Genomic DNA, 14,124 nt, shown 5'->3' with positions numbered 1-14,124 from the left:
ATCCTCTAATTTGTCTTTAGCAACCCACGTGTAACTCACATTCTGATTGTCATTCTTGAGGCCTCTGATTTGTTTTCCTCTGGTTTTTTTGTGTGTGTGCATTTTGTGCTTTGCTTTTCCTTTTCCTTTCGGAATAATTACTACATCACCTCAGTTGGTCAGAATGCTGGGGAGTTGTAGAAAACCATCTAGTTGATTCTTACAAAAGAGATTAACCCTCATATTCTATGGTTGAGAAGGAGTCAATCTACATGTCCCATTAAACAAGTATTCACATAGGAAGTCTTTGGCAGGCATGGGAGCTGAACCAAATCCTCTGGGTAAGAGACTAGTGTTCTCTCCATTTTTTTTCTATCTTTCTATGCAAAATGCACCTTTATGTAGTTCAGAATCAGAGAGGTAATCTCACAAAACAAAGGGCTTGTATATGTCATGATAGCTGGTTGCACAGAAAGAACTCCAAGTACTAGTCAGGGAGAGAATAAAGGGAATAATAATTTAATTAGGGAAAAGCAGCATGGATTCACAAAAGGGAATTTGTGCTTAACAAACAATAATGGGATTTCCAGAGCTGTAATAAAAACTGCTGACAGAGAAAGAGAGACTTCCAATTTACCTGGATTTTTATGCAAACCCATGCATAGAGCTCATTTCCCCCTCCTTAACCATCCCTTCTGCACTTGGTACAAGGATGAAAAATAACCTATTTTTGTAAAAGTAAAGAAGAGTTCCCTTTTGGACAATAATGGACATTTCAGAAAGAAAATGCCAAATTTTATAACAAGCAATGTTCCCAACAATGAAAGAGTGTTATTATTAAAGGTGATGGTTATATATCCATGTTAATCATATTACTATTACAAGTACTGCTATTAGACATCCTGAATCTCTAGGAAGAGAATAAATACAAATATGCCATCCTGTCTTAAAAGTCTCTGTATGTTACAGTGTGAACTATAGAATAGATATATTTATTATATGCACAAACTACAGCAAAATAAAAGTGGACCAGAATAAAAATTTCCAGCATTGTCATTGAGGGTGCTAAAGCTTTTGAACCTGACACCCTGTAGAAGAATTGTGGAACCTATAATTTTCAGAAGCCATCTTGCTCAGTTGCCAATCCAACTCTTCTTGAAAGGATCCAGCTGAGAAAGGCTGCTTAATCAAACTAACATTTAAGGATTTAAAGCAGAGGTCTGCAAACTTGGCAACTTTAAGACTTGTGGGCTTTTCCACAGAATTCTCCAGCCAGCATGGTCTGACTATGAGTATCTGGGAGTTGAAGTCCACAAGTCTTAAAGTTGCCAAGTTTGAGGACCTCTGATGTAAAGGATTAATGTTAAAAATAATACTAACATGCTTTAAGAATACTCTTCAGGATTAGCAAGCAATCTTGAACTAAAGAAACTATTTTGCAAGATAACTCTAGACTGTGGTAAATTTATTTGTACAGAATGTTGGACAATCTAACAATATTGGATTGAAAATATTAGTTTGTGTTTATTGCCAAATGTTACAGACAGTGTTACATATAATTTTATTAGCTAGAAGGTGCTGCTTTTGAATTAATTTAAAATGTTCCAATATAAAATGTTTTCATATTTATTTATTAACTAATACTGCAGTATGGTATTTTTTTTCCTTTGATGTTTAACAGGAGCTACCCTGGATAGCATACAGTCAATCTTATGTGAATCACTTTGTGCGGAGTATAATAAAATTATCATCATATGCCCTCAACATTCCAAATAGGCTCACCCCGGCTCAAAAACTTCAAAATTTATGGTCTATAGTGACTACACTAAGTCAATTAGTCCAAGAAAACATTGCAAGATTAAGGAATAGTGTAGAGAGGACTACTGATCTCTGTTTTAACACCAACGTAGCCAGCAATGTAAACTGAGTTTCTAAAGATGAGCTTATGAATTAGCCAACAGCACAGTGGGGGTATTCTACTGGTTCAGCTCTGGTTCTGAGCTGGTAGCAGCAATGAGCAGTGGAGACTAACTGGCTCGCTCTGACACTCTGTGTTAAGTTCACCCACCTGCCCAGGCTCCCATACTAACCTTTATGTCCTGCTTTTGAAGCGGCACAGCAATTGCCATGCAGCAGCTGCTGAAGTGTCAGGGAGAGTGCAGGATTTCAGGAGGTGACTCAAAACACCTCTGCCCATGCACAAAGTGTAGGTTTGGCATGCGTACAGGTGTGTGCATGTGCGCAAAGCATGCCCACCAAGCCACGTCCATCAAACCAGTGGTAAAAATACTTGAAACATACCACTGCAACAACACATAAGAAAAGGTACTATACAAAAGCATCTCTGGATTAAGACCAATAGGAAACCTTTACTGTACCATTTAAACAGGCATATTATTAGTTATAACCTGTCTTCTTGAATGTATGGGATTCATGCAGTCCAATTGCTGTCTGGCATTCAAATCTGTCTGGAATTTTGGAAATGATAATTGACTTCAAAGAAGGAAAGGGCTTACTTGAACATCAGAAAGAAATGGCAAATGTGAGCTCAACATGTCGGGCAGTGACTAGAAGAGAGTCACAAGGATTAGCATCAAGATCAATTTTGTTCACTTTATGTATCAAGCAAGAAGAAGTGATAAGTGGATTATACTCACCACCGACAGAAAGTGGCAGGGCAGTCAAAACAAAGAGGAAGGGCAACCAAATTCAGAACAGAGGAGTGAGATAAGTAGCTTATGAAATTCAAATACATAATGTAAGGTAATGAGTCTAGCTATGAAAAAAAAACTAGCAAAGAAAAAGTGGAACATACACTGAATAGTAATATATTTTGAAACATTAAGCTACAATAGATCTAAGATCAATGGTGATCAGACCATAGTTCTATTAACGAGAGGGCTGAATGGAACAGCCAAAAGAATACATACAATAAAAAAATATGTTCTGATAGATTGGGAGGAAGACCATTACGGTCTAAAAATGACTGAATCACCAATGCCTTATTTACATCTAACATACTTAAGTGATAAATATGTAACGTTACATTTTATATGCTGCTACTATATGGAACTTTGGTTAGAAAAGCTAGACTTTGGTCAGATTGTGAGAGTAAACAGGAGAGAAATTGATTTTGGATAAAACTGGTGGTCCTTCTCACAGGATCAAAACAAGGGATGAAAAAGAAAAATAGGTCTCCTTGAGTAATGCTGTCATATTCCAGGAAGCAAAACAGAGAGGAACTTTTCTACAGGGCAGCCTGAATTTACTACAAATGAAAGTGAGCAGAGATGTGAACTTCTAACTAAGAGCCAGGTACCAAAGGAATGATGCTGGAGGTTTTTTTAATGCCACAGTTGAGCAGAGGAAACTTAACTAGGTCAGTGCTAGTAACCTTAGTGAATGTAAGCTGCTTTGAAAAGCATCTAACATGTTTTTTTCTCAAAAATTCCTCTTCCCCACCACTTACTGCAGGTGCATCTATTAACCTTGTCAGAGGAGGTAGAGAAGTAAATCTATAATATCTCCCATTTCATAGAATCATGTCAAAAGTCCATTAGACCCAATAAAATGTTTTCTTCATTGGGTTTAATTGATATTACATGAGAATACATTTAGGAGTGACAATTTTCTGCATAATTAAAATTCAAATGCTATCTTGGTAAAAAAAAAGATCATTTTGAATTGCCTGTCTGACAGACTGATATAGTCCACGTGTATGCTTTGTGAATTATCTAAGAAGGCAAACGATTTTGCTTAGTTTAGTAATCAATCAATCTGGTCCATGGAAAAACCCCATGTCCATGAAACCGGTCCCTGTGCTCATAAAGTTGGAGGATGCTAACTTAGACAATGGATATATTTAAAACCAGTACAGATAGTCCTCAACCTATAACCATAACGGAGCCTGGAACTTCCACTGGAAGTCATGACAGTCATAAGTCAAGCCACTATATGACCAACCCAATTTTATGACATTCTTTTGCTGTAATCATTAAGTAAATGCCATATTCATTAAGTTAGAATTTCAGCCTTAATTCATATGGATATGCTTCAATTTACAACCATTCACTTAGAAACTCTTCAAAGTTACACTGGCAACTAAAAATGGCTTACAATCAGTCCTCATACTTATGTCTATTGGAGCATTCCCATGGTTACATGATCATAATTCAGACACTTGGCAACCAGGATGTATTTATGACAGTTGCAGCATTCTGAAATCATGTGATTATTATTTGCAACCTTTCTATCCAGCTTCCAAGCAAAGTCAGTGAAGCTGGATTTGCTTAATCATCACATGATTCAGTTAACTGTGATGATTTGGTTAAGAACTGTGCCACCCCTCATAAAAGGGTGAAACTCACCTGTTAATCACACTGTTTAGCAACAAAAATTCTGGTCCCAATTGTAATTCTAAGTTGAGGGCTTTGTCTACAACATTTAAAATAAAAAATAAAATAGATAAATCAGTTATAGGGTCTAAAGTTTAGCAGACAATTATGATGATCTGGGGCATGGCACGAACGCAACACAGCATGAAAGAAGAAGATAGATAGATATGGTTTTAGATTGTGTAGTGCTCTGTGGTTTGACTAGGAAGTACTGGGCATGATCCATTGCTATTTACAAATACTGAGCCAAAGAATGTGTTAAAGAGATTGGCTTTAATAGTGTCATCTTTGCAGTCTTTACCATTAGGTCCTTTCAGGGGTGGGATGGACCTTGAGTCTTTTAGTTTGTTGTTTACAAAATTGTAGAAAGCGCGGGTAGAATTGGTGCAAAGAAGGTTTTCTTCTTGTTTAATGTGATAATTGGTGCATTCAGTTTTTATCTGGTGGCATAAATTTTTGTATCGGCTTTTGAAGTTGGCAACGTGACCAGATTTGTTTTTCTGCTAAAGTGATTTCTTTTTGGATTGAAGCTTCCTTATTGTTTTGGATAATTTGTTCTTTTTCTGGTTTTGGGAGTTGTTAATGGTACATATAGTTTGATGACTCTTTTGACTTCAAGTAAAAATATGTTGTACTGTCTTCTACAGTATTGCATCCAGAGAATAGAAATTGCCAATCAAGGGAAGAGAGTTCGTTGTTTATAAAATCATAGTTGCCTTTTTTGAAGTTATAATTGGGGATTCCGTTGTTCTGATGATTTTTGTGTGGACATATGTTGAGACAAAAGTCAATCATGTTGTGGTCACTGTTGGAAAAGGGTTCTTTAATTTGTATTCCGTAAATTGAATTCAAACTATTGCAGAAGATGAGATCGAGGCAGTTGTTAAGTCTAGTGTTGTTGGTTACTAGTTATTCTAGACCCAGATTTGTTACTGCATTGTAGAAGGTTGCATGTGTGGGTTCAGTTGTACATTCGTTAAGGGTCCAGTTAAGAGAAAGTCCAGAAATATTTGACAAAAAGAGTTCTCCACTCCTCTACTCATTGCAGAATACCTTATGCCACCAGACTCGAAATCCTAGACCTAGAAAACCTAGAACTACACCACCTTTGGTCCGATCTAAGTATAGTATATAAAATCATACATTGCAATGTCCTACCAGTCAATGAATACTTCAGCTTCAACCAAAGCAACACAAGAGCAAACAATAGATACAAACTCAAGGTTAATCGCACTAAATATATATATATATGTATCCATGTATTCATAACTTTGTTTTTACTTATACCTATTATCTTGTAAGCAATTGACAAATAAAAAATAAATAAATAAATAAATAAATAAACACTTGGATGGATATGATCTTTAGCACTTTCATCTAACTTTTCAGTGCCAGAGTCTTGATTCAGCATCACAAAACTCAGTTGCTTTTCTATTCAGAAATAAACATCCCTGAACTAGTGTAGAATTGTACTCTCCATTATCAACTTTTTAAAAGCCACTTTTCCACCCAGGTCAAAATAGAATGGTAAATAGTTTTGAGCCACTCTTAGTAGACTACTACTAGTTTTTTTTAATCTTGCCTTTATTGCTTTGTAAGTAACTCAAGGTAACAAATAAACACAATATCCATCCTTCTTCCTATTATGCCCTCAACAACTCTGCAATATGAATTGGGCTAAGACAAAGTGATTGGCCCAAAGTCACTCAATTGGCTTTCATGCCTAAGGCAGAAATAAAACCTACAGTCTCCTTATTTTTATTCTGGTGCCTTAACCAGAATAAAACCACTAGACCTAGTTGTCTTTAAAAAGGAAACAACAATAAACAGAAATCAGAAACTTTCAGGATAAAAGTTGAGAGAGTGGGGGAGGGAGGGAGAGATGGAAAGAAGGCAAAAACATAGTCTATTATGCATTATGATCTGAAAACACCAAAACGGGCCTGAAATTTCCATGACTTGCTTCTCTCATCCTTGAAATAAATGTTTGCTGAACTGTAAAAAACATGCTATTGACCATATTTCTGTCAGAGAAGATTCAGACTGGCTATGCATTATCACCATGCATTTTAGTTTGCATCAAGAGATTTCAGCTCAAAACCTGTAGCAACTAGTAGCTGACCAATCTTGGTGTTTGGAAAATCTTTCTTTTCTTCATCACAGTCTGCCAATCTGCCCTGCAAAATCAGTTCCCATCAGCAGTGCTCACTGGGACATGTCTAATGATAGCTTTGCTTTCCCTTGAGTCTGCAAAGAGTCTGCTGAACACACAACAGTGTGCTATATAATGAGGAAGGTGGGGAGGAGGGAAAGAGAAAAAAAATGTCCAGGGAATGGTAGTCCTTGGTGAACTCAAGTACAGACCAAATTTTCTCCCTTCTATCATACATATTCCAGGTCAATCTAAATGCATTACAGACCGCAGAATCACAAATTGTATTTCATTATTTATAACCATAAAAGAAATGGAATAATCTGGGACTTGCAAATCTCTCTCTCTCTCTCTCTCTCTCTCTCACTCACACACACACACACACACACACACACACACACACACACCTCTTTTTGTTGCTGCATATAAAACATGGAAATGCAAACCTCCATTATGGAAATGGAAGATTAATGTTTGATGAATTTATAATACTGTAGCTTTTGGAGTGCGTTGTGAGCTTGCTCCAAATTTGTGCATTGTAATTTTGCTGTACTGCACATCTTTACATGGATTTTAAATCCAACTTGTCTAAATATAGGAAGATTTCCTACTTTTGTTGCTGTTAACAATATTCGTAATGATCTTAATGCCTCCAAAGATAGACTCAATTTTTATAATATACTCACCAATTGTCAGATATAAAGAGAAAGATGACATATCTAAATTTTGGAAATATTCTGACATTAGTCTGCTGAGATGAAAGGAAAAATATGAGACTATCCAGCATTGTCACCCGTCAAAGCTTTTGGATGAATACAGTTATGTATATAACCTAGATGAAGCTACATCAAAGTCCTAATTAGAGAAATTAGCATCTTAGCAGATATTATAGTAATGGCTCTGAAGCAAATACCTTTCCTGTGGTTTCCCAGAGGTGTGCAGAATCATGTAGTAGATGATAATGATCTTTTTCAGCTTCCTGACAAAATTGTGTTGTTGTTTTTTTAGGGGGAGAGCTTGGTCAAACAACAGCAAGAACAACTTTTGTTAATTCTCAATTTTAGCAAGCAAAGTTTTTTCTAGTTGATTTATTTTCACACCAGTTTGATTACTGAACTTATTAAGAAAAACAGTTGATTGGATCCCCTTTTATTGTTAGCTCTATTTTTTGAGCCAATCTAGCATAGTTTTATTAGGAGACCTAATTTGGTCTAGTTCAGTGTTTCTTAATCTTAGCAATTTTCTTAGCAAAATCTCTGGACACCTACATAACTGGATAGAAGCATTCCTGTCAAACAGACAAATGGTCAAAATTGGGAGCATCCTATCAAATTCTGTACCTGTCAACAGTGGTGTCCCCCAAGGCAGTGTTTTAGGACCAACTCTCTTCATACTCTACATAAATGACCTCTGTGATCATATTAAGAGCAACTGTGTTCTCTTCGCTGATGATGTAAAGCCATTCAACACCACAGACAGTACTACTACTCTCCAAAAAGACCTTGACTATGTATCAGAATGGTCAATCAAATGGCAACTTCAAATCTCAACAAAGTTTACAGGGTTAAGACTAATTATGTGAGATGCCACAAATGCCCAAGAGAAGTCCATATACAATTTGCGAGGAGTGTCTGGGATATCATATATAGCAGGGGTCCCCAACCACCGGGCCCCAGACTGGTACTGGTCTGTGGAACATTTTCTACCAGGCCTCCATTTTGCTGGGTGCCGCCATCTTGTTTCAATGAGAAAGTGCTTCCGGGTGAGCTTTTCCGGTTGGAAAGCGGCGTTTGGGTCCTGAAGGAATCCTCGCGCCTTAGTTTCATCAAGGGTGGTGGTGGCTTCGAACGAAACTGGGGGCGTTGATTTTGTTGATCCCGAAGGAAGATTTGGACCCCCGATATAAACAAAATTATAGGCCAGTTTCTTTGCAAAATACTGATTACAAAATATTTACTTCTATTATAGCAAGTAGACTAAAAAGAATGTTAAATGAGCATATACATGAAGACCAAGATGGATTTCTCCCGACCAGACAAATCAGGAATAATTTAAGAATAGTATTAGATGTTTTAGAATTTTATGAAGCCCACCCCAAAAAACAAATAGCACTTATGTTTTTAGACACAGAGAAGGCCTTCAATAATTTAAATTCACAATTTTTAATCCAAAAAATTTATAATATTAATTTAAGCACCAAATTTGAAAATATTATAACAACCATTTATGATACACAACAGGTAAATATTATAATAAATGGGGAATATACCCACCCAATAAAAATAGAAAAGGAGTCAGATAGGGCTGCCCACTCTCACCCCTGCTCTTCATATTATCACTAAAAGCATTATTAATGTGAATTAGACAGAACCCAAACACAAAAGGATTAAAGGTTAAGAAAGAAGAATATAAATTGCAAGCGTTTGCGGATGATATGATTTTTTTCATTGAAGAACCAATAGAAAGAGGACAAAAATTGATGAATGAATTGGAACAATTTGGAGCAGTAGCAGGACTAAAAATTAATAGGAAGAAAATGAAATTAATGACTAAAAAATTAACAGAAAAACAGAAATTAGAACTTAGAAGAAGTTATGGGACTACAAGTGATAAAGAAAGTTAAATATCTAGGAATATGGTTGATAGCACATTGTAAGACACTTAAGGAAAATAATTATGATAAATTAATGCAACAGGTAAAGAAGGATTTAGAAACATGGGGCAAACTGCAACTTTCATTATTAGGCAGGATTGCTGCTATTAAAATGAATATTCTTCCAAAATTCCTCCATATATTTCAGATGATTCCAATTAAAGTACACAAAAAGTTTTTTGAAGAATTTAATAAAATAACAGCAAAATTCATCTGGCAAGGGAAAAAACCTAGAATAAACTTAAAGGCAATGTAGGATATGAAGAGCAGGGGAGGGTTGGCACTTCCAAATTAGGAGTTGTATTATAGTGCGGCCTCTTTAGTATGGTTGAAGGAATGGGTGAATTTAACCAATAAAAGAATATTATTCTTAGAAGACCATGACTTACAGTGGAGGCGACATGCTTTTTTATGGAATATTGGGAAAACTAGCCAAAAATATTTTCACAGACACTTAATCAGAGATTCATTATCGATTAATTGGAAGAAAATACAGAAAAAAACACTACTTAAAGATACCAATCTGGATCTCAACAATGGAGGCAATGATCCACCCAAATAATCTGGATATTACTAAAATGATTAAATATAAGGACCTATTGGATACGCAAGTAAATCTGAAATCATGGCAAGACTTTCAAGATCAAGGATTAAAAATTGATCGGTGGGCATATCTTCAAATTCAAAGTAGATACAAACAGGACAAGAAAGAATTTGGAATTAATAATAAACTCCAGCAATTAAATTAAATTTTATTAGGATCAGGCAAAAAAAATATAACAAAATTTTATAATTATTTATTAGAGGTAGAATTAGAGGAAGAAATTGTTAAAGGGAACATGATAGCCTGGAGTAGGAATATAGGACGTAGTATCACCTTAACAGAATGGGAAAAGGTCTGGGGTAGAAATAATAAAATCACAAAATCGGTAGCGTACAAAGAAAATGCCTATAAAATGTTTTACAGGTGGCACCTTCCTCCTTCAAGATTAGCAAAGATGCAGCCCAATATGAGTCTGAACTGCTGGAAATGCAAAAAAAAAAAGAGGGAACTTTCTTCCATATGTGGTGGTCCTGTACAGAAGCTCAAAAATATTGGCAGAAAATTAGAAATTGGCTGGAGGAAATGACAAGAGAACAGATTGAATTTAAACCAGAGTCCTTTCTATTAGGGATCTTTGATAAAGAACTACCAAAAAAACTGAAATATATAATAATACATATTTTGACAGCAGCCAGATTGGCTTTTGCACAATGTTGGAAACAGCCTCATGTTCCATCACAGGAGATGATTATTCAAAAATTTCAAGTTGTGCAGAAATGGACAAATTAACCTTGGCATTAAAAGATAAAGACACTTCAATATATTACGACAGCTGGAACTGATGGTATAAATGAATAGACCAAAGATAGGTTTCACACTAAAAGGCAAAAGAAGATATGATAGAATCATAGTAATGATGTATAGATATATGTAAGGATTAATTGTGTATATGGCATAAAGTAAGGATAAAAAGGAGGTCTCACAAACTGTTGAAGATGAAAATGTTTTAATTGTTTTCTATCTTTTTCTTTCTATTCTTTTTTTCTTGTTATCTTTTTCTCTCTTGCATTTATGTATGTCTTGTTGGTCTATTTTAATTGTAAAATCAATAAAGTATATTTTTTTAAAAAATCTCAACAAATAAATGCTCTGTCTTACATATTGGCAGAAAAAATCAGAAAATAAAATACAAGCTAAATAGTCAAGACCTTGTTGAGGATCCAGACTTTGTCAAGGACCTTTGAGTACTCATCTCAAATGATCTAAGTGCTAGAACCCACTGTAACTACATAGCCAAAAAGGCATTAAGAGTTGTTAATCTAATCCTACACAGCTTCTTCTCTGGTAATATCACACTACTAACTAGAGCATACAAAACATTTGCTAGACCTATACTTGACTACAGCTCATCAGTCTGGAACCCATATCATGTATCTGATATTAACACAATTGAAAAAGTCCAGAAATATTTCACAAGAAGAGTTCTCCGCTCCTCTACAAATTGCAGAATACCTTATGCCACCAGACTTGAAATTCTAGACCTAGAAAACGTAGAACTACGTCACCTCCGGTGTACATTGCAATGTCCTACCTGCAAATGAATACTTCAGCTTCAATCATAACAATACAAGAGCACACAATAGATACAAACTCAAGGTTAACCGCACCAAATTTGATTGCAGAAAATACGACTTCAGCAACAGAGTGGTCAATGTTTGAAATACTCTACCTGACTCTGTGGTTTCTTCCCCAACCCCCCAAAACTTTAACCTTAGGCTGTCTACTAGTGACCTCACCCCCTTCCTAAGAGGCCTGTAGGGGGCGTGCATAAGCGCACCAATCATGCCTACCGTCCCTGTCCTATTGTTTTTTAAGTTTTCTTATAAATATCTATCTCATGTATTCAAAACTATATTTATTCTTATACCTATTATCTTGTAAGTGATTGACAAATCAAATAAAATGTAGATGTAAATTTTAAGAAGGGTGGACTTCAACTCCAATAATTCCTCAGTCAGCAAGCTGGCTGGGGCATCCTGGAAGTTAAAATCCAGCCATCTTAAAGCTGCCAAGGTTGAGAAAAACTGGTTTAGTGGTTAAAGTGCTTGACTAGTAAAGGAAAACCCAAGTTTTAGTCCTGTCTTTAGCCCAAGAGCCAGCTGGCACATCTTTGTCTCAACCCTAGGGAAAAGAAATAACAAGCCATTTCTAAAAATATTGCCCAAAAACCTGCAAGGACTTGTCTCTGTAGGCACCAGGAATCAAATTGACTTGGAACCATAATATAATATTTTTCCATGAAGGGATGCGGTTCTGATATTTCATTTTGGAGTGTAAATCTTTGGTGTGTACATTGTATGAGACTTTGTGTGAGATTCATATACACATAAAGCAACTTGGTATGCCTGATCTAATAGTTTCCCTTTGAGAGGAAGAAGCAGGAAAACAACAGGTGGAGTCAGAAGCTAATTGACCATAAGGAATTTGATTCATATAAATAGTCTTTGATACCTAGAAGATAAAGTTACAGACTACTATTACATTTTTAACCATGGGATGGGAGGCAAATGCTTTTGATTCTTTTTAATTGCACACTAGACTAGATTAGACTAAAGTAGAGTAGAGCAGAGTGGAGTAGTGTAGAATAACAGAGTTGGAAGGGATCTTAACGGTCTTCAAATCCACCCCCCTCTCAGGCAGGAAACCCTATACCATTTCAGAGAAATGGTTATCCAATCTCCTTTTTAAAACTTCCAGTTTTTACAACTTCTGGAGGCAAGTTGTTCCACTGATTAATTGTTCTAACTGTCAGGCAATTTCTCCTCAGTTCCAAGTTGCTTCTCTCCTTGATTGGTTTCTACCCATTGCTTCTTGTCCTGTCCTCATGTGCCTTGGAGAATAGAGTGACTCCCTCTTCTTTGTGGCAACCCCTGAGAGATCGGAACACTGCTATCATGTCACTCCCTAGTCCTTTTCATTAAACTAGACAAGTGATTGTCCACTAGGACTCCAAGAGCCCTCTCACAGTTACTATTGAGCGAGGTACCACATATTGAGCGAGGTACCACATACTTGTGTATTTTGTTTTTCTTGCTTAAATGTGGAATTTTACATTTTTCACCATTAAATTTCATTTTGTTAGGCAGTGCCATTGTTCATGTCTGTCAATACCCTTCTGTATCTTAAACCTATCTTCTGGATTGTTGGCTATTCCAGATAGCTTGGTGCCATCTGGAAATTTGATAAAGAAGAAAAATCTATAGAAATTTGTATGTGTCTGGTTTGGTGGGATGGTTAAGGGACTAGAAATTGCAAGATAAGGAATAAGTTTAAATTGATGGCCACAATCTGCTGTGTTTTAGACTGCAGGGCCTCTGATCTTTTCCTATGTATGAAAATTGGCTTGGTGATTTTGTATTACTCTCATTCTGAGTCAAACCCTCTTTATGGAGTTATTGCTGTGTGTATGGGGGGAAAAGGCAGAAGCATTCAGTTATACAATATAAATTATATATGAATTTAATAAAACTGCAAATGAAAAGATTTTTGCCTATTTGTTTCTTTAAAGGTTTTTGCATACATAATAATTCTACATTGGTTTAGTTAATCTGCAAGGACCTGTAGTCCCTCACCTTACAACCTTGTTTAGCAACTATTCAAAGTTAAAACAGTATCAAAAAATATGACTTATGACGACTCCTTGCACTTATGATCATTTTTACATCTCCACGGTCATGTGATCCAAATTTGGGCACTCAACAACTGGCATATATATACAATGACTGTAGTGTCCATTGGATTGCCATTTGAGAACTTCTTGGCTGGTTTCTTACCAGCAAAGTCAACGAGGGAAGTGGATTCACTTAACAAATGCAATGATTTGCTTAGAGACTGACAAAAAGATCATAAAATCAGGCATGATTCACTGAACAACTGCCTGGTTTAGCAATGTAGGACAAGGACTACCTGTACTGAATTTCATCTTTGAAAATGGTTCTCCATGCCTTTTTACAGTGCTCAAAATACCCAAACCCATGTTTCAGTTAAATTCCAAGGGAAAATACTATAAACCTGTCCAGTGATAGCAACTGTGCTGCTTTAAAAATAAACTTTGCAAGAACAAGGGCAGTGGGTTGGAGTAGATGACCTACAAGTCACTTCCAACTCTGTTAATCTGACTCAACAACTGAAATTCTGAAATACCTTGGAAATGCTGGGGAAATTGGAAGACCAATTTTCTCATAATATTAGATCAACCCTGCTGAAACTATGATAATGAAACTTCACTGAATCACAAGATGGGTGGCACATAAATTTGATAATAATAATAATAGTTATTTTCCCACACTCTGTGCATAGTCATTCCCACCTAGAAAGAATTGAAATATGGGATTTTATTGCT

This window comes from Pseudonaja textilis, chromosome Z (assembly GCF_049901715.1).
Source record: "Pseudonaja textilis isolate UNSWEBS1 chromosome Z, rPseTex1.2, whole genome shotgun sequence".
In the NCBI taxonomy this organism is placed as follows: Eukaryota; Metazoa; Chordata; class Lepidosauria; order Squamata; family Elapidae; genus Pseudonaja; species Pseudonaja textilis.
The sequence above is the reverse complement of the archived record's forward strand: the minus strand, read 5'-3'. Positions refer to the sequence as shown.